Source organism: Gossypium raimondii, chromosome 2, assembly GCF_025698545.1.
Source record: "Gossypium raimondii isolate GPD5lz chromosome 2, ASM2569854v1, whole genome shotgun sequence".
Lineage (NCBI taxonomy): Eukaryota > Viridiplantae > Streptophyta > Magnoliopsida > Malvales > Malvaceae > Gossypium > Gossypium raimondii.
The window spans coordinates 24,502,890-24,524,753 of NC_068566.1; positions in this window are offsets into that span (position 1 = coordinate 24,502,890).

Genomic DNA, 21,864 nt, shown 5'->3' on the forward strand with positions numbered 1-21,864 from the left:
CAAGTCTGGGAAATAGATGATGCTTGTATGAGCTAATTAGATACAGAAATATGTGTAAGGTTCCCTGTCTAGGCTAAACTAGTGACAACACAGAAAAATAACTTGGCCAGACTATGTATACATGTAAGGTTACTAGTCCAACCTAAACCTTTAAAACGATAATGAATTACCATTCCAAGCTAAATCCGTGTCAAATGTATATCTGAGTCCGCAATAAATGCTGGAGCTTGGTCCAGAACAAGAATCATACAGAAACCTCTTGTATGAGACTTTTACTCAGTCCATCGAAATTATCTCAGAATTAATAATGAAATATAATTAAGAAAGATAGTATGAACTTACCTAGACAAAAACAATTGTGAAAACAAGGTCGACGATTAATCCGTTAATTTAGCTTTTCTACGATTCGAATCCGATTGTTTCGTTTTTTACTCTAAATAATAGTTTTTGTTCAATTAATCAATTCAAACATCTCAAATAATTAAACTTAAACTTATAATCCCTTTTAATATAAATTTAAAATTACCATTTAAACATTACATTTTTTACAATTTAGCCCTAAAACCAAAATTTACAAATTAATCACATTTAATCAAAACCCATGCTAGCCAAATTCTATATAGTCCCTATTCATTCAACATTTAGCACAATTTTATAATAATTCCAAGAAGTTTTACTATTTTAACAACTTAGTCCCTAAATACAAAATTAACAAAATTTACTTAATCAAATAGTCCTTAAACATTTCATAGCTTCCAAATCTAACAATTTCTATCAAAACATCTAATATTGATCAATGACAAGTTTTAAAATCTTTGGAAGTTTTGAAATCGAAAATACAAGTTAACTAGAACTAATTGGAATAATCTCAAAAACATAAAAAAAATAATCAAAAACGAACTTAAAATCAACTCACATGCAAAGATGGTTGCTTGGCCGAACCTTCAAACTCTTCAAACATAGAGTTTCGGTCATCTACAATGGAAAATGAAGAAGATGGTATTTTTTATTATTTTATCTTACTTTATCGTTTTATTTAATTACCAAAATGCCATTAATTTACATATTTTTAAACTAAGACATATATACATACCATCCAACATTTTAAGTATGGTTAAATTACCATATAAATCTATTCAACTATGTTATTTTAATCAATTAACCCTTTTAAACTTATAAAGATTAACTTTTACAACTTTTATGATTTAGTTCTTTTACTTAATTACCTATCTAAACGTTAAAATTTTCTAACCAAATTTTAATATACTTATATAATCACTCCGTAAATATTTAATAAAAATATTTATAGGCTCGATTTACAAAAATGAGGTCCTGAAACCTCATTTTCCAAAACCACTTGACTTTAAGGATAGCCCACTTGTACTTAAATATTCATTCAATTACCAAAAATTATCAAACCAAAATTCAATATAATATCATAATTTACTCGTAAATATTAAATAATAATATTTACGGACTTACTAGTCGAATTTATGATTCCGAAACCACTATTTCTGACACCGCTAAAAAATGGGTTATTACAAAGAATTTAGACTTTCATAATTTACTTTTAAAAGTTTATGAAGATCATGAAAAGCAACTTGAGTTGCTCAGAAAGAAAAAAAAAGCTTATTCTAACAAAGTTTCTCCAAAGATATTTGAAAAAGGAAAATTTTCAAAATAAAACTTTAATTATTATAAACATAGAGGTCCCTAAAAGATCTATAAGGGGAAACTTGTTAGAAGTGTATAGGTCCTTAAATTATTTAGTACTACTAAAGGCAAGGATACCCTTTCTAAATGGATACCTAAGGAGACCAAAATTATAGGAACTAATGCTTATGGACTCAAAAGAATTTAGGTACGAAAAATCAAATCGTAATTCTATGTTTGTAAGGAAAGGAGCAATGCTTCAAGGTGAACGATTCAAATGGAAACTCATGGTACCTTGATAGTGGATGCTCAAGACACATGATGGGTGACAAGAGTCATTTTATCGAACTAAAGCCAAAAAGTGGAGGAGAAGTTACATTTGGTGACAACTCCAAAGGACAAATTGAAGGAATTGCCTCAATTAGTAAAAACTCTTCAATCTTCATTGAAAATGTTTTATTTGTCAACGATCTTAAGCATAATCTTTTGAGTATTTTTCAATTAGGTGATCAAGGTCTCAATTTCATATTTGAATCAAATGGATGTAAGGTTATTGACATTGTTTCTAATAAGATTGTGCCTATTGGTCATTGTTGGATCTGGTGCCCTAAGTGTAGTATTTTCGTCTAAGTACACATGTAGTTTTTTCGAGCAAATTAATTAATAAAATTATTCATGAATTAAATTAATACACTTTGTATTATTTTCCTCAAATGGTTTCTGCACGAAAAGAAAAATAGAAGCAAATGTTGCTCATTGGTTGTGTAAATGGTTAACTAATACTAAGTGGTATTATGTGGTCGGATCATAGTACAGAAAGATAGCTTCTATTAGTACTTGAACCTAAACATGTCCTTAGTCAAATAAAAACTGAGCAAACTGATTGAAAGACTAATATGTCATCTATCAAGTTCAATTTGGGAGATGTCTTATCTTAGGCACTGTAGCGGATGACTCTTAAAAGATAGAGACATAGATGTGACTGACTGAACTGACAGTGTATCAAACATGACCTAAGTAGAATAGATCCTGAATTTTTTTATAGATTTATTCACTTGTGATGCTCATAGCGTAAGATACCTAAATCTTGAGTGGATAGCAGACTATGTATGCGTGACTCATACACTTTGATGTAAGTAAAAGCCTCAGTTTAAATAGATAATGAATCGAAAGCTAGTGCGTTGGGTGTACGATTTCTGTAGTATGTAGCATCATTCACAACAGTGGAATTCATAGCCTAAAACATGGGTAAATGATATCCTCTCATTGGCATTACATGGTTGAAGAAAAGTAAACGTGGCCATAGGTCATCCGTCTTTTTGATTGATGACTTGCTCACTATTTGATAATGATTGACTTTTCATTAAGGAAGATGTAATGGTTAACATGAGGTAAAATAGAATCATGTAGGGAGAAAAAATAGTATCCCAAATAGATCAAGGATATCTTATGAGGATAACAAACTTATGACATAGTCATTGGACGAGCACTGAGTAGTTGCTTTCATAATGGTATGTCATTGAGGATAGCTCAATCACGATACTATAGTGGAATGACTTCGTGACTAAATGAGTTTATAATTAATAGACGAAAAGTTAGAAGTTAATTATAAATCATTTGAGCCTCAACCACATATGTCCAATCGGTGCCTCCGATGGCTCTTTGAAACCAGAAATGAATTGCGTGTCTAAATATAAATGAACGAAATGAATAAAAAATAATATGAGAAACATTTAGGAATGATTATGGTTTTCTCTAAAATGAAGAATGGAATAATTTGAAAATGAATGTATGTTTCCAAAAATGGAAATAGAAATGGAAATTTGCAATCCTATATAAGATTACTTAAAAATTGATGGAAGGATGATTTTATGTTTTTGGATTGTTTTTAAGCCTAAAAATGAAATTTTATGTTTTTGGATTGTTTTTAAGCCTGAAAATGAAAATAAACCATTTGGTCATAGTGAACATGTTGAGTTGTGACATATTGAATAAAATTGTCAAAATTTTACCAGGGGTAGAATCGTCAAAATTTTATCGGGGTAAAATTAGGATGAGAAAATTATTTAATATGTAAATATTAAAGTTTATTTTAGGAAATATAAAAATGAATTTGGTTGGATCACATTACAGAGTACTGGATCAAAAAGGCCCAAGAAGTACTCGTAATTGGACCTGATGTGAGAGAGGCCCAAAACCCCTCATATAACATGAAGGGGGCAGAAACCCTAGTAGAAATAAAAGGGTGAGTCATTCACCCCTCTCCTAATCTAAGTAGGATGTTATTTTTCTAATTTAAAATAAACATCTACAACTCTACAAGGGTTCTACATTCTCTTCCTATAAATAAATGACACCGATAAAACCATAAACACAACTTTTGCGAGATTGTTATTCTGTCGAAAAATAGAGAGAATTTATTCTCAAATTATAAACATATTTTTCAGAATAACAATTTTACCGATTTCCATTAAAGAAGAGAGAATTTTCGTTTTTACCCCAAAAGGAAAAACTTTTCTAGTTCTATGTTTTGATTCAATTGGTTCGAGCCCACATTCAAAGCAGTTCGTGGTACGAGAATAGTAAAAAAATCGTTTGGTTGAAATCCAGAAAATATCAAGGATCCACTTATCCAAAAATATAGGTACAAATTTGGTTAAGGTTTATTATTAAAAATATCAAAAACCGGGTCAGTTTTCAAAATCTTAATTTTTTGCTATGCAAGAAAACTATTTTATGGTCAAACATTTGCTTTATATGGTGCATCTATATAACTTGCATGGCTCAAACATTTGCTTTATGGCCAAGAATGAAAATACTTCTTAGTTATGGCATAGAAAATTAAGACAAGCTAGCATGAGCATATTGTATAAATTGGCTAAAAATGACTTAGTAAGAGGATTGCCGAAAATTGATTTTGACTTAAATAAAGTTTGTGATGCGTGTATTAAGGGAAAATATAAAAGAGTTTCTTGTAAACCTATGAACGATGTGTCTACTTGTAGAGTTTTACAATTAATTCACATGGATCTTTTTGGACCTATTAGACCTATTAGCTTGGGTGGAAAACAATATGCATTTGTGCTTGTAAATAATTACTCTAGATTTATTTCAGTTGTTGTCTTAAGTAATAAAGATGAAGATTTAAAAAAATCCAACACATTTTCAAAAATGAATCAAAATAAAAAAGGTTACTCAATCACTAATGTCGAGGGTGACCATGGAACCGAATTTCAAAATCTTGGTTTTGATAATTTTTATAACTCAAATGGTATTTTCACAAATTTTTAGAACGTAGAACCCTTCAACAAAACGGAGTTATTGAGAGGAAATATAGAACTTTAGAAGAACTGGCTAGAACCATGCTTTATGAAAACAAATTGCCAAAATATTTTTGGGCGGAAACCACAAACACCGCTTCTTATATTATTAATAGAGTAATGACTAGACCTATTTTGAAGAAAACTCCATATGAAATTTTTAAAAACAAAATGTAATGCTCTGATTAATTTAATTTTATTTCTATAAATTCTGACGTAAATGAGTATTTGCTTCAATGGTTAAGTGATATGGATGTGTGTTTGAGGTCTTGGGTTAAGGTCCCATTTATGGAAAATTCTGTTATTTTTTACCCTAGCTTATTCCTTGGTGATTGGGTTTATATTTTATTTTGGAGTAACTCATATCAGAATGAGCTTGCTGGTTCAAGTGGTAAGATGTTAGTTTGCCCTAAGGTCTTGTGTTCGAATCCTCGCACAAGCTTGGGTGATGATTTTTGCTGCGATTATGTGATAGAGGTTTGGTGGAAATGGAATTTTGAAGTAGTTGGATGTGGTTAGTGGGTAGGATTCTGGGGGATTTAGGTATTAGTGGGAAGTTTGGATAATTTCTTTTAGTTTAATTTAATTTTTATTTTATTTTATTTTCCCAAAAATCCCTGGTTTCTAACTTTTTTTTCCTTTCTTCCCATTCATGCGCTCTGTCAATTTCTTCTTCTTTTTCTCTTTGATTCTACCATAATTCTTTAATCATATCACTCTACTTTGAATTCACGATTCCTTCGTTCAGTTCGGTAAGTGGTGTGTGACTTATTGTTTCGGTTTTCACTTTCGATCTCTGTTAATCAATTGTAGAGTTTTCTTTTGAAATGGTGTAATGCTGTGTAGTCAAGGAATTTGATTTTCTACGAATCTATTACGTAGATAAAGGTGGTGCAGCAGCAGATTTCAGTCTAACGATCTGATTCAGGGTTTTGGTCGTATTTGTTAGCGGTAAGTCTGTATGTGTAGTTGGTTAAATCGTGTTAAATTCGTAATTTTTTGCTAAATCGGTGTTTGGGGTACTGGTTTTAGGTTTCAGAGGTTTCAGGATTGCTTCCGCGTCAAAAACGAATTAGGTGCGTAACGAAAACATGAGAAAATGATGTTTAACGAAAGGAAAAAATGTGGCCTGTCGACGCCACACTGGTGTGTGGTCGGCCGTGTGTCATAGTGTGTGACACACAAGTTAGGCCGATTTGAGCATGTGGGCCCACACGGGCATGACACACAGACGTGTGAACTGTGGGCCAAGCCGTAAGGGCCACACAGGCAAGGCCAATTTGGGCATGTGGGCCCAATATTCTAAAATTTTCCCTAAGGTCACATATGTTGTTCCAATCGACTCTGGGCCTTCCGTAAGGTCAGTAAGCGCAAAACAAACCCTAATGCATAAGATCTGATATTCTGATAGAATGGTTTGAGCATTTAGAAATTGATATGTATGATTTGACTGATTTGTAATAACATGTATGTTATCTATATATAAGCATGTGGGACATGTTAATTCTGTTATATTTGTTATCTGTTTTTCATATCTATGTATGTGGTGGGATCTACTTATTGGATGAAGTATTCTATGAGGCGATAATTTGTCGTTATTCTGGCAGCACCGCTACAAATTATTTTGATAAGTGTCATATGAACACTATGTGGTGTGTAGTGTTGGGTGAATGTTTTAAAACCCACATGGTGTGCTGGGATGGTCGGAGATGGTGTGTAGGGGATGAGGGTAGGACTTTGCATATCTTTGTGATTTTGTTCATCTGATTCTGCTGAAAACTTATGTCCGTATCTGTATCTGTTCTGTATTCGAAAAATCTGAGTTTATGTGCATGTATGACTCTGTTTAGTTACGCACTGAGTTTCTGAAAACTCACATCTGTTTTTCTATTCTGTTCAGGTAATCCTCAGACATAGGCGGGTCGGTGTGACGGAGTCTCAGTGGTGACCACTAGTTCACAAATTGGTTTAATTATTGCTTTTATTTAAATTCTAGATTATTTTGAGAGTTTGTCATTTTTGGGACTTTTCAAACTGTTGGTTTTAATTTTGGGATTTTAAATGGTTTAGATTATTATTCCACAACTTTTAAACAATACGATTTACGAAAACAATGGTTTACGCAAACAAATATTTTTCTAAAATCAAGCTCGGTTTTCAACTATAACGTCTTATAAACTTCCACTAAAAAATTTATGTTACACTTAAAAGGGCAATAAATAACGGATTCATTAAAGAGAATAATAATTAGTTTTTCTAAAAATGTGATCTCTTTTAGAACAATTTATACGAAAAGTTTTAACTTGAAATTCATTGTTTCAAAACCCTTCTTTGTAACATTTCCAGATTCAGCCATAACGTCTGGGTCGAGTTTAGGGTGTTACATTTAGTGGTACCAGAGCCAGGTTACAAAATTCAAGCTGTGAATTTTTGGTTCAAAATTAAATTTGTAAAGGAAACTGTTTTCAAACAAAGTTTGTTTCTTTTATGTAAAGTATGTGGTACACCAAGTCTCCGTTGCCCATCTTGTAAGTACTTCTAGACTTAGAAATATTGTAGTTAGAACTATCTAAAACTATACTGAGTTAGCTAGAAACTATGATTTCTGAAAGATTTCTGAACTTATGATAAATATTTGAAGCATAAAACATTAGCTAATAAACACTGAAACTACTGCATAAAATTTTGTAATATAGATAAAATTTTAATACAATGAGAGCTCTTGGAACTCGCGATCGTGGTATTTGTGAGTGCAGCGGGTGTCGTATAGGGGCTCGAGCTGAGTCTTCCTCTTTGGACAGTATGCTAAATTTGGATATGAGTGAGACACCAGTTTTACCTACTATCGAGATTGGGTCTCAAAGCCGCTCGACTGGGGATGGCGCATTATCCTAAGCTATATTGAGAGTTTTAAAGAGGGTCACTAGACCTCATTCTAGATCTAGGGGCCATGGGTCGATAACTGAACGACTTCGGTCAAATGGAGCTAAACTGTTTAAGGGTGTCATTAGAGTTGCCCCTACTATGGCCGAATACTGGTTGGAGGCCACTAAGAGAATAATGAACGAGATCGATTACATTCCTAAGAAGAAACTGAAAGGTGCAGTTTCTTTACTTCGCGATGAGGCATATTAGTGGTGGTTATCGATTGAGGAGGGTACTTGGCCGGATCAGATTAGTTGAGAGTATTTTAAGACTACCTTTTCAGAGGAAGTATGTGGGAACGAGTTATATGGAGGCTCGCAGACGTGAGTTTATGAATCTCACACAAAGTGATAGGACTGTGGCCAAGTATGAGGCAGAATTTTTTAGATTGAGTCGCTACGCTCGAGGCATGGTGGCATTTGAATACGAGAAATATGTCTGCTTTGAGGATGTTTGATTGATAGTCTGATGGTTTTGATTGCTCCGCAGAGGGAGTGAGAGTTTGCTGTCCTGGTGGACAAGGCGAAGATCGCCGAGAACGTTAAGCTTTTGGAGTGCCAGAATAGGGATGTTGTGAGAGGTAAGAATAAGAGGGAGTTGAAGGCCTCTAATTATACTTAGAGGCCTAAGAAACAGGCCAAATCTGATGGGCTTTCTAAACTGGGAGTTCTAGTTGCTCCTACTGGGGTTCAACCATGCAGCGATTGTGGTAGGCGCCACCTGGACGAGTTTTTGAGGAGATTACGAGAATGTTTGCATTGTGGGTCAATGGATTATTAGATTAGAGAGTTTCCACAACATTCTGATTAGATGCAAGCTCCGGGTTCGGGTTTTGTTCAACCTCAGAAGGCAGTACAATAGCCGCCTAAGGGCCATGGTCTGGCCAAGGGTGGTAATGGTTTTGGCAGAGGTCAGAGAGCACCGAGCAGAAGTTCTAATCAGACTGTGGCGATACAGCCTGCACTGGTTTATGTTGCTCGACGCCGAGAGGATAGAGATGCCCCTGATGTGATTACGGGTACATTCTTTATTTTTATGCCCCTTATACTGCTTTGATAAACATAGGGTCAACACACTCGTATGTAGATAATTATGTCTCTGAAAACTTGGGGATTACTGTTGAGAGTACTTCTGGTGAGATTTTTGTTTTGAGTCTGTTGGGTCAGTCTGTTTGGGTTAATAGACTGTATAGGAATGTACCGCTATAAGTTCAAGAGGTTGTGTTTGTGGCAAATCTGATGTAGCTACTGTTTGTAGAGTTCGATTTGATTCTGGGAATGAACTGTTTGGTAGAACACCGAGTTAGTTTGGACTGCGCGAGTAAGAGGGTAGTTTTAAGAATTGAGGATGATGTGAAAGTTGTTGTGATTGGTGAGCGTCGAGACTATTTATCCAATGTGACCACTCCAGTGGCCGAAAAACTGGTTCAGAATGGGTGTGAAGTATATCTAGCAATCGTAAGTGTTTTAGTTTCTAGGGACTCTTCTATTGGGAGCATCAGAACGGTGAGGAAATTTCTGGATGTATTTCCTAATGAGTTACCGGGTCTACCTTCGAATCGGGAAGTTGAGTTTAGCATTGAGCTTCTGTTGGGTACAATTTCGGTGTCCATTGCTCCTTATCGAATGACACCGAAAGAGCTTACGGAGCTTAAGGCTCCTTTAAGAGCTTCTGGATCGTAGGTTCATCCATCCTAGTGTGTCTCTGTGGGGGCACCAATTTTGTTTGTGAAGAAAAAGGATGGTACCATGAGGATGTGTATCGACTACCGACAGTTGAATAAGTTAACTGTGAAGAATAAGTACCCACTTCTGAAGATCAACGATTTATTTGATCAGTTTCATGGTGCTTCAGTATTCTCTAAAATAGATCTTCTTCTAGGTACAAGTAGCTTAGGGTTAAGGAAGCTGATATTCATAAGATGGTATTTGGGACTCGTTATGGGCACTATGAGTTCTTAGTCATGCCCTTTGGTTTGACAAATGCTTCGGTTGCATTCATGAATCTGATGAACTGGATTTTTCAGTCGTATTTGGATCAGTTCGTCATAGTTTTTATTGACGATATTTTGGTGTACTCTAAAACCGAGGATGAGCATGATGAGCATCTTAGAGCAGTGCTTCAGATACTGCATAAGAAATAGGTCTATGCTAAGTTGAACAAATGTGAATTCTATTTACAGGAAGTAACATTTCTGAGGTAGGTGGTTTCTGCTGAGGGGATCCGAGCTGATCCTAGAAAGATTGAGGCCGTACTTGATTGGAAACAGCCTAAGAATGTTTCTGAGATCTGCAATTTTCTAGGTTTTGCGGGTTACTATCAGAGGTTTGTTGAGGGTTTTCGTGGATTATAGCTCATCTGACTAAGCTTCTTCGCAGGAATGCTCCTTTTTTTTAGACTGATACGCAACAATCGAGCTTTGAGAAGCTCAAGCCTGTTCTAACTCAGGCTCCTATTCTGATACAACTTGAATCTGGTAAAGAGTTTGTGGTTTACAGTGATGCGTCGCATATCGGTTTGAGCTGTGTACTGATGCAATATGGTAAGGTTGTGGCTTATGCGTCCCGACAGCTTAAGTCACACAAGGGAAGTTATCCAACACATGATCTCAAGTTGGTTGTCTTGGTTTTTGCCTTAAAGATTTGGAGGCATTATCTGTATGGAGAAAGTTTTATCATCTACACCAGTCACAAGAGCCTTAAGTACCTCCTCACTCAAAAAAAGTTGAACCTTAGGCAGCATAGATAGATTAAGCTGCTCAAGGATTACGGCTGTACGATAGAGTATCATCTCGGTAAGGTTAATGTGGTGGCCGATGCTATCAGTCGTAGAGCAATGTCTTATTTGAGGGCGATGTTTGCTCGCCTAAGCTTTTTTGAAGATGGGAGTCTACTAGTTGAGTTGCAAGTTAAACCAACTTGCATTGATCAGATTTGGGATAAAACAGTTAGCGGATGATTCTCTGGTTCTGCGTTTCCATCAAATTGAGAGTGGTAGTACGTCTGATTTTGGCTGAATAATGATGGGTGTTTCCGAGGACGGGTTAGTGTACAAAACGACTCTTATTTGAGACAATCGATTCTGAGGGAAGCGCATAGTAGCCCTTATGCTTTGCATCCCAGTGAAAATAAGATGTATCAAGATCTCTGTGAACAGTACTGGTGGCCGAGTTTGAATCGAGATGTAACAGATTTCATTGCTCGATATCTAACATGCCAGTAAGTTAAGGCTGAGCACCAGTTGCCTTCAGGTTTTCTTCAACCCGTTAAGATTCCTTTATGGAAGTGAGAACATGTGACGATGGATTTTGTTAGTGGGTTACCTTTAACACCTACTAAAAAGGATTTTATTTGGGTCATTGTAGATCGTTTAACCAAGTTCACCCTTTTCATTTCGGTTCAGATAGATTATTCTCTACAGAAGTTGGCTAAATTTTACATTTCGGAGATTATGAGACTTCACGGAGTTCCAGTTTCGATAATTTCTGATAGGGATCCTCGCTTCACTTCTCAATTCTAGAAGAAACTTCATGAAACTCTGGGTTCGAGATTGGACTTTAGTATTGCATTCCGTCCTCAGACCGATGGTCAATCTGAGATGGCGATACAGATACTGGAGGATATGCTTCGTAGTTGTGTGATTGATTTTCGAGGGAGCTGGAAAGATTTTCTGCTGTTAGTTGAGTTCACCTACAACAATATTTTTTAGTCTAGCATCTAGATGGCACCTTACGATGCTTTGTATGGTCGTAAGTGTCGTACTCCGCTGTGTTGGATTGAGTTGGGTGAACGACGGGTTTTGGGTCCTGAGTTAGTTTCCGAGATTGAGGATAAAGTCAGATTAATTTGGAATTATCTTAAGGCAACTTCTGATAGACAGAAGTCCTATGTAGATCTTAAACAGAGGGATATCGAGTACTCTGTGGGTGACTTTGTCTTTCTTAAGGTATCTCCGTGGAAGAAGGTTCAGCGGTTCAGACGTAACGGCAAGTTGAGCTCTAGGTTCATTAGGCTGTACCGGGTTCTGAAACGTGTGGGACCAGTCGCTTATCATTGGAGCTACCTTCGGAGTTAGACCATATCCATGATGTGTTTCATGTCTCTATGTTGAGGTGGTACAGTTTTAATCCATCTCATGTTGTTTCTGTTGAGGATATTGAGGTTAGACCGGATTTGACATTTAAGGAGGAATCGATTCAGATTTTGGATCGAGACGTAAAGATTCTAAGGAGGAAGTCTATTCTGTTATTAAGGTTCAGTGGCAGAATCATGACACTGAGGAAGCCACGTGGGAACCTGAGGACTCAATGCGTCAGTAGTATCCTCATCTATTCGGATCAGGTAAATTTCGAGGCCGAAATTTCTTTTAGGGGGTAGAGCTGTAATGCCCTGATTAATTTAATTTTATTTTTGTGAATTCTAACGTAAATGAGTATCTGCTTTAGTGGTTAAATGATATGGATGTGTGTTTGAGGTTTTGGGTTAAAGTCTCATTTATGGAAAATTCTATTATTTTTTACCATAGCTTATTCCTTGGTGATTGGGTTTATATTTTATCTTCGGTGAACTCATATTAAAATAAACCTGCTGGTTCAAGTGGTAAGCTGGTAGCTTACCCTAAGGTCTTGTGTTCGAACCCCCGTGTGAGCGTGGGTGATAATTTTTGCTGTGATTATGTGATAGAGGTTCGGTGGAAGAGGCATTCTGAGGTAGTTGGATGTGGTTAGTGGGTAGGATTATGAGGGATTTAGGTATTAGTGAGAAGTTAGGATAATTTCTTTTAGTTTAATTTAATTTTTAATTTATTTGATTTTCCCAAAAATCCCTGGTTTATGACTTTTTTTTCCTTTCTTCCCATTCCTACGCTCTGTCGATTTCTTCTTCTTTTTTCCCTTTGATTCTACCATAATTCTTTAATCATATTGCTCTACTTTGAATTCACGGTTCCTTCATTTAGTTCAGTAAGTGGTGTGTGACTTATTTTTTCTTTTTTCACTTTCGATCTCTGTTAATCAATTGTAGAGTTTTCTTTTGAAATGGCGTTGTGGTGTGTAGTCAGGGAATCTGATTTTCTACGAATTTGTTGCGTAGGTGAAGGTGATGCAGTAGCGGATTTCACTGTAACGATCTAATTCGGGGTTGTGGTCATATTTGTTAGCGGTAAGTCTCTATGTGTAGTTGGTTAAATCGTGTTAGATTCGTAATTGTTTGCTAAATTGGTGTATGGGGTACTGTTTTTAGGTTTTGGAGGTATCAGGATTGCTTCCGCGTAAAAAACCAATCAGGTATGTAACGAAACACGAGAAAATAAGGTTCGACGAAAGCCAAAAATGTGGCCTATCGACGCCACACAAGTGTGTGGTCGACCGTACGACACACGGTTGTGTGATGGCCAAGTGTGTTGCCGTGTGTGACACACGGGTTAGGCCGGTTTGAGCATGTGGGCCGACACGGGCATGACACATAGGCATGTGAACTGTGGGCCAAGCCGTATGGGTTACACGGGCAAGGCCAATTTGGGCGTGTGGGCCCAATATTCTAAAATTTTCCCTAAGGTCATGTATGTCGTTCCGATCGACTATGGGCCTTCCGTAAGGTCAGTAAGCGCAAAACAAACCCTAATGCATGAGATCTGAGCATTTAGAAATTGATATGTATGATTTGATTGATTCGTAATAACATGTATGTTATCTATATAGAAGCATGTGAGACATGTTAATTCTGTTATATCTATTATCTGTTTTTCATATCTAACTGGTTGAATTATTTGTTTTTTTTAAATTCTTGATTGTTTTGGGAGTTTGTAATTTTTGGGACTTTTCAAACTGTTGGTTTTAATTTCAATTTTTTTGAAATGGTTTAGATTATTATTCCACGACTTTTAAACAAAACGATTTACGAAAACAATAGTTTACGCAAACAAAAATTTTTCTAAAATCAAGCTCGGTTTTCAACTATAACGTCTTAAAACTTCCGCTACAAAATTTATGTTACACTTAAAAGGGCAATAAATAGCAGATTCATTAAATATAATAATAATTAGTTTTTTCGATAATGTGATATCTTTTAGAACAATTTATACGAGAAGTTTTAACTTGAAAGTCATTGTTTCAAAACCCTTCTTCGTAACATTTCCAAATTCGACCATAACGTTTGGGTTGGGTTTAGGGTGTTACACAAAAAGCCTAAACATTATCTATATTCATCCTTTTGAATGCAAAGGTTTTGTTTTAATTAATGGAAAAGACCATCTTGGAAAATTTGATGCAAAAAAGTGATGAAGGAATTTTTCTTGGTTATTCCTTAAATTCTAAAACTTATGAAGTCTTTAATAAAAGAACTTTAGTAGTTGAAGTGTTCATACATGTTTTTGATGATTCTAACCCCCTTCCTAAAATGGATTCTTGTGTTGATGATGATAATGTAGGAATATGGAACAATGATGTGAAATTTGATCAATCATCAAATGATAAGATCTAAGAACAAACACAAGATGCTCTAAAGGAAAATCAATCATCTAAAAGAGTACAATTATGTGAAGGATGGTAAGATTTTGGGAGATCCATCTAAAGAGGTAACTCGTAGATGTTATCTTAGAAATACATGTAATTATGTTGTATTTATCTCATGTATAGAGCTTAAAAATATCAAAGAAGCATTAAATGATGAATATTGGATATTGGCCATGCAAGAATAGTTAAATCAATTTGAGAGAAGTAATGTATGGGCCTTAGTTGAAAGGCTATGTGAAAAATCTACTATAGCTACTAAGTGGGTTTTTAGAAACAAATTAGATGAGAGTGGTAACATAATGAGGAACAAGGCTAGACTTGTTGCCCAAGGTTACACTCAAAAGGAATGGATAAATTATGATGAAACTTATGCTCTCGTATCTAGGATAGAAGCCATTAGGATGCTTTTAGCATTTGCATGCTTTAATAATTTTAAATTGTATCAAATGGATGTTAAAAGTGTTTTTCTAAATGGTTATATAAGTGAATAAGTGTACGTTGAACATGTAATACATCTAACTTTTCTCCATCGCCGAATTAGGGTTACAGAGCATTACAATACAAATTAGAACAATTAACTTCAATAGAAACAATTATTCAAATTAAATAACAACAATCAATAATTTATTTTTAATCAAGATAGAAATACAGTTATGGGCCTTAATCTAATCTTACGGGGCCTTAAAAATAATTTGGGATTCAGGGATCATTTTGGAAGAAATTATAAAATTTTGGAAAATTTGACAATTTTTTAAAACAGGGGTCACACGATCGTGTGGCAAAATGTGGCACAAGGACATGGCTGTGTGGTCAACCGTGTAACTTTCAAAATAATTTCACATGATTGTGTCGCAGGTGGTGTGCCATACCGTGTTCAATTCGATGTTGGGTCACACGACCGTGTCACAAGCTGTGTCCTAAACCGTGTTACATACTGACTTGAAATTCACGATCGTGTAATGACACCGTGTGGCAGCCCGTGTGCCAGGCCGTGTGCCCTTAATTGTGCCTTCAAATAAAATTTTACCAAAATGTGTTATTTAGACATCAAGCAACCCATTGACTAGCAATTAAACCTACTCAAAACACAATTAAACAAGCTCAAAACATACCAAAACATCCAACCTTAGTGCCTAACCAATGTGCCCTCATTGACACCACAATTCAATAAACAAATTTATCCACAATCATACAAAATAGGTTGCATTCAAACTTGTAGTTTCATACATAAAAACACTTACCAAACTTAACATTTCATTCCATCTATTCACACACAATATTACCATAATTCAAACCTTTCCAAAAGATTTATACCAACTTACCAAAAACCATAGTTATATCCACATTTCATCCCAAACACCAAGAGCACATACATAAGTAATTTAAAACCAAGTTTAAGCAACCTTACGGTGACCAAATATGTGACACATAAAAATATGTATTCAACATCAATAAAAAACATACCTATTACATGCCACAAAACCAAGTATATCAGTTTCAAGTTTACCAAAAAATAAAGCTAGATAGTGTGATCTTCAATTTGATTTGATCGCTCGATTCCGCAAAATAAAATCTACAAGGAAACAGAAAACAAAAAAAAAAGTAAGCTTCAGTATAGCTTAGTAAGTTCACAGGTTAAAATGCTATAACTTACCGCATAATCACAGATTTATAATTAACAAAATTAATGGCTAACATTAACCCTGTCAATCACAATCATTCAACAGACGAGTTTCATAATTATGAGTCATTTAATCACTTCATTTATACAATATCAACCATTATCAAGTCGCAATAGAATATTGGAAATAATGAATACATGTACAAGACTTTCACAAGAAATTATAATAAAGTATCAGTTACATATCATCATAAATCATTTAACTATTAAAATTTCAACCTGATGAACAGAATAAGCAGATACAGATACGCGGTTAACCATCCAGAACACAGTAGAATGCTCAAACGAGCTAAACCAACCAATAACACACCTAGGCACCAAGTGCCTAGCCCGTAGGCTAGCATCCCTCTGGAACACACCTGGGCACCAACTGCCAAGCTTGAAAGCTTTACACCCGCCCTCAGTAACACAGCAGAGTCACTGTAAATATATCACGGTAGTCCACAGCAAATGTTGGACTACGATATATTCAGTGGACAGTAAGAAGTCAAGAATCATCATCTCATCATAAGTCAATCTCGTACAATGTGCAATATAAACTATTGGCATGCCGAATGTATCCTATCATATGTTCATCCGTGCTCAATACGAGCAATCGCATAATATTTTACAAATCAATTGCATTTCTTACCTTAAATTATGTTTGTGATTATAGCATTATATAAATATACATATATACGAATATTCAACGAATCATAATTCACAAGCCAATATAATATTACAATTTATTCTAGTTTAAATTGTATGAACTTACCGGGGTTAAACTGCAGTAATGACAAAAGTTAAAGGACTACTCAACAACTTTCCTTTTTCCTCAGTTATCTACTTGTTCTTGATCTATAAAATAGCTTAATTTCATTTTACTAGCTTCAATTTCATGCATCACTCATTCTAGTTCTTATCTTTCACTATTTACAATTTTCTTCCACAATTACCCCAAAAACTTACACTTTATACAATTTAATCCTTAAACCTGACAATTTCAAAATTAACCTTATTTGAACATAACCCATACTAGCCAAATATTTAAGGCCCTTATACATCCCTCTAAATACCATAATTTCACAATAATACCTTGGGATTTCACCATCTAAACAATTTAATCCTTTACTAATAAAATCAACAAAAACTACTTTAAAAATAGTCCTATTTAACAACTAAGTTTAATAAACTATCACAAACTTCCACAAACACATCAAACTCATCCATGGCACATTCTAAAACATAAAAATAAAAATTACAAGATATTAAAAACATAAAAATTACAAGAAATGTGTGAAAATGGCTTACCATGTAACGATTTTAGCTTAGTAGAAGCTTCCAAGGTATGAAAATGGTGGTTTCGGTCATGGGAATGAAAAGTGAAGAAGGTGAAAGCTTAATTTTTACTTTTGTCTTATTAGTTTTATTTATTTTATTACTTTAATTAATTAAACTAAAGAATAAAACATATAAAATGTAATAAAACCTAGTGACCAACCGTCCATGATGGTTTATTAAGGTTTAATTACCATATAAGACCTCCTTCAATCACTAATTAAGCTATTTGATCAATAAAATTTAATAGCGATTAAATTTTACATCTTTTATAGTTTAGTCCTTTTTTTAATTCACTAATTAAACAATAAATTTTCTAGCCTGAAACTTCACATACATAAATAGTAAGTCCGTAAATATTTTTAAATATTTACGAGCACAGTTCTAAAAAATGAGGTCCCGATACCTTATTTTCTGAAACCACTCGACTTTCAAAACAACCACTTATACTAGCCATTTATTCAATTTACTAAAATTTCATCAAATTGAAAAATGTTATAATTTATAATTGACTCATATAATTTAAATACTAATTATTACGGATCTACTCATCAGGTTTGTGGTCTCGAAACCACTGTTTCCAATACCACTAAAATCAGGTTGTTACAAAACAACCACTCGATTTTGAAGACTCAAAATTTCCAAATCGTGTTTTCAAACTTTCAAAAGCTTTATATGGTTTAAAATAAGCTCGTAATGCTTGGTATAAAAGACTATCATTTTTTCTTACTGAAAAAGGTTTTTGTAAAAGGAAGGTTGACACAACACTTTTTATTAAAAGAAAAGGTAAAGATTTGTTAATAGTACAAGTATATGTTGATGATATTATTTTTGGTGCTACTAATGACATTCTTTGTGAAAAATTTTCTAAGCTAATGCAAGGTGAATTTGATATGAGCATGGTGGGAGAACTCACAATCTTTTGGGGGATCCAAATCAAGTAAAGGAAAGATGGGATCTTCATGAATCAAGGTAAGTACACAAGAGAGATGCTCAAAAAGTTTTGGGTGTCACAAGCTCCACCTATGAGCCCTTCTACAAAGCTTAACAAAGATGAGGAAGGTAAATGTGTTGATATTAAACTTTATAGGTCAATGATTAGTCATTGCTTTATCTTACCGCAAGTAGATAGTATATCATGTTTAGTGTTTGCTTGTGTGCTAGATATCAATCTTGCCCCAAGGAATCACATTTACAAGTCATTAAAATAATCTTTAAATACCTTAGAGACACTCCTAATTTAGGCATTTGGTATCCTAGAGACTTATCCTTTAGCTTGCATGCATTCTCGGATAAAAATTTTGGAGGTTACAAATTAGATAGGAAAATCACTTCTTGTACTTGTTAATTCTTAGGCAACAAGCTCATATCATGGTTTTCAAAGAAACAAAATAGAGTTGCATTGTTCACCATCGAAGTGAAATATATTTCTACCGGTAGTTTTTGTGCTCAAGTTTTATGGATGAAACAACAACTTATGGACTATTGAATTGATGTAGATGTCATTCCTATAAAGTGTGACAATACTAGTGCTATTTGTCTCACTAAAAATCTCATTCAACACTCTAAAACTAAACATATTTAAATTAGACATCATTCCATTAGAGATCATGTCCAAAAAGGAGATATAGTTCTAGAAAATGTTGATGATTTGCACCAATTAGTTGATATATTTACAAAACCTTTAGATAAAGAAAGATTTTGGACACTTTGGAGAGAAATAGGATTGACTACCTTACCTTAATTTTGTGTTCAAATTATCTTATGCACTTTATTTTTATGATTTATGACTTCAAATATCATATATAAATGACTTTTATGGCTTCTATATGCATATAGTAAGTGGGAGTTAAAGTTGCATGTTTAGTCTATCTTGACCATTTTGGTCTAGTATACATATTTTTGAATGCATATAAATATGCCAAATTAGACTTTATTTGATGTAAATGATCAATTTTGATGATTTCTTGATTTTCTATGATTCATATACATCATGCATTAGTTCTACATGTTTAAGTGTATGAAATCATTAGAAATAGCAAAATGATATTTTAAGTCGGTTTAATGCATTTTAGAACTTGAATTAAAGTCCGAGAAGTTTTTCTACACTTTGGAACCATTTTGGGCACTTAAGTATTGATATTTTAACAAAACAATCAATACTTAAGAAAAAGTATTGATATTTTAACAAAACTACTCGAAATCTTTCATTCTTTCTTCAAAATCTTTCATTAAAACACCCTACATTTGCATCTATTCAAGGATTCAACAAGTTTTGGTTTAAATTTTAATCTCTCAAAGCCACTTTAAGGTGAAATTTTCACTCTATTACACTTCGAAAATTTTGATTTGATTGTGTTAAATCTTGGTTGAATCTTGTTATTTTATGTTATTTGAAACATATAAATAGCATTTTTGTTGCTGGAGGTTGCTTAAACCTAAAATTTTCTTGAAATTTCTTTTCAAAACCCTTTCCTACCAACTGTTCGATTAACTTCTCAAAAGAATTTTCTAGGTTGGTTTGTGTGTCTATAGGTTCTAGTTTGTAATCATGCCTCTCAAAAAACGCTATTGTGTTGAAGCCTTTTCCTCTAATCCCTCAAGTGGCTTGAGTGATTTCCTTAACGAATGTTTTCAAACTCTTGTCAAGAAAGCTCATTTTAATACATATTTTGTTTCTCAAAAATTTAATGTTTCCCATACTCTTGATATTGAATCTTTAACTAATTTAACTTCGCTTATCTTCAAAACATGATTGGAATTGGATAGATTTTTTTCAAAATTTTCTCCACCGCCTATGGAAATCTTGTTCAAGCATTTTATTCAAAGGCCATGCTCAAACATGACTTTTCGGGTGAGATGGTTGTTACGATAAATTCTTTTATCTTGAACACTCTAATTCATCTCACTTTGGAAAATTTTGAAGATCTTTTAAAACTTCCTCCCGATGGAGAAAAGAATGAAAAATGCCTATTTTGTTGGATCTGGTGCGAGAGTGAATTATTTTCATCTTTTAGTTTTGAAATAGTTTTCTAATATTTTGAAACAATTAATTAAAACTTCAAGCCTAATTCATCATAGGCATCTTTCAACTCATCAAAAGAGTAAGAAGTTGAAATAGATGAGTTAGAAGTTACCTTAGGATCATCAATGACCATAAGGTAAAGGTTCATTACTTCTTGGTCTTAATTATCGAATGAATCCTCATCACTCCAAGTAGCAACATAAGCCTTGAGCTTTTGTTTTCTTGACCCCTTTTTCTTCCATTGGAGACAATCAAACATTATGTATCCCGACTTCTTGCATTCATAGCATATGATAGGGTCTTTCTCCTTGGTAGATTCAAGCTTGAGTCCTTCTTTCTTTTGGAATTTTCTCCTTCTATTAGACCTTATAAACTTTTTTAATCTCCTAGAAAACATGACCATCTCTTTAATCTCATCCACCTATTCACTCAATTCACTATCTTCAATGGTAGTGGATTTGAGAGCAACACCAACCTTTTTCTTCTCATTCTTAGCTTCTTCTACCCCTTCATTGAGTCTCATCTCATGTGTAAGTAAAGAACCAATGAGCTTATCCAAGGTTAAAGTTTCTAAATTCCTTGTTTCTTCAATAGTGATCACCTTGGCTTCCCATGACTTCGGCAAGCTTTAAAGCATCTTCCTCGCAACTTCTTCATTGGGATAAGTCTTCCTATAGGATTTTATCCCATTGATGATGATGGTAAATCTATTAGATATAGGTTTGATGTCCTCCTCAGGTTTCATCTTGAAGGTCTCTTAATTGAGAGTGAGGATTCCAACCTTTGACTTCTTCACTTGGCTAGTTCCCTCATGAGTTACCTCAAGTTTATCCCATATCTCATTGGCATTTGAACATGATAATGTTTGGATTATAGAAATACAACTAAGATATGCTTAGTGTATGTTTTGTGTTCCATGCACAGGTTAGGTACATTCAGTTTGTTCTTGACTCAACATCTAACAATGATCTTGGTCTCAAGTGTGATGATGCTTCTATTATAGTTTACTTTGGTAACGTGATGACATTTTGGAAACTAAGTGTATAAGTGTATATATTCATATGGTTGATGTTTAAACTATGTCTTGGTATGTATAGTAAAGCTTGAAGATTTACATGTGTTTAGCTTTATATTTTGATGACTTAGGTAGCTAGGTCATTAGCTTAATATGGAAATTTATTATGAATGAGTGGTTGAATGGTTTGTTGCATTATATTGATTTGTTTGAATTGTAAAATGAGGTTTCATAGAAGGCATATTGGTTAGGCACTTAGGTTGAGTGTTTTTAGCATGTTTCAGACTCGATTAAATGTGATTTGGGTAGGTTTAATTGCTGGTTAATGTGTTTCTTGTAGCCCAAGTAAGTGTGTTTTGTTAAGCTTGCTTTTGAAGGTTCAATTAGGGGCACATGGCTTAAGGCAGGGGCTATCAC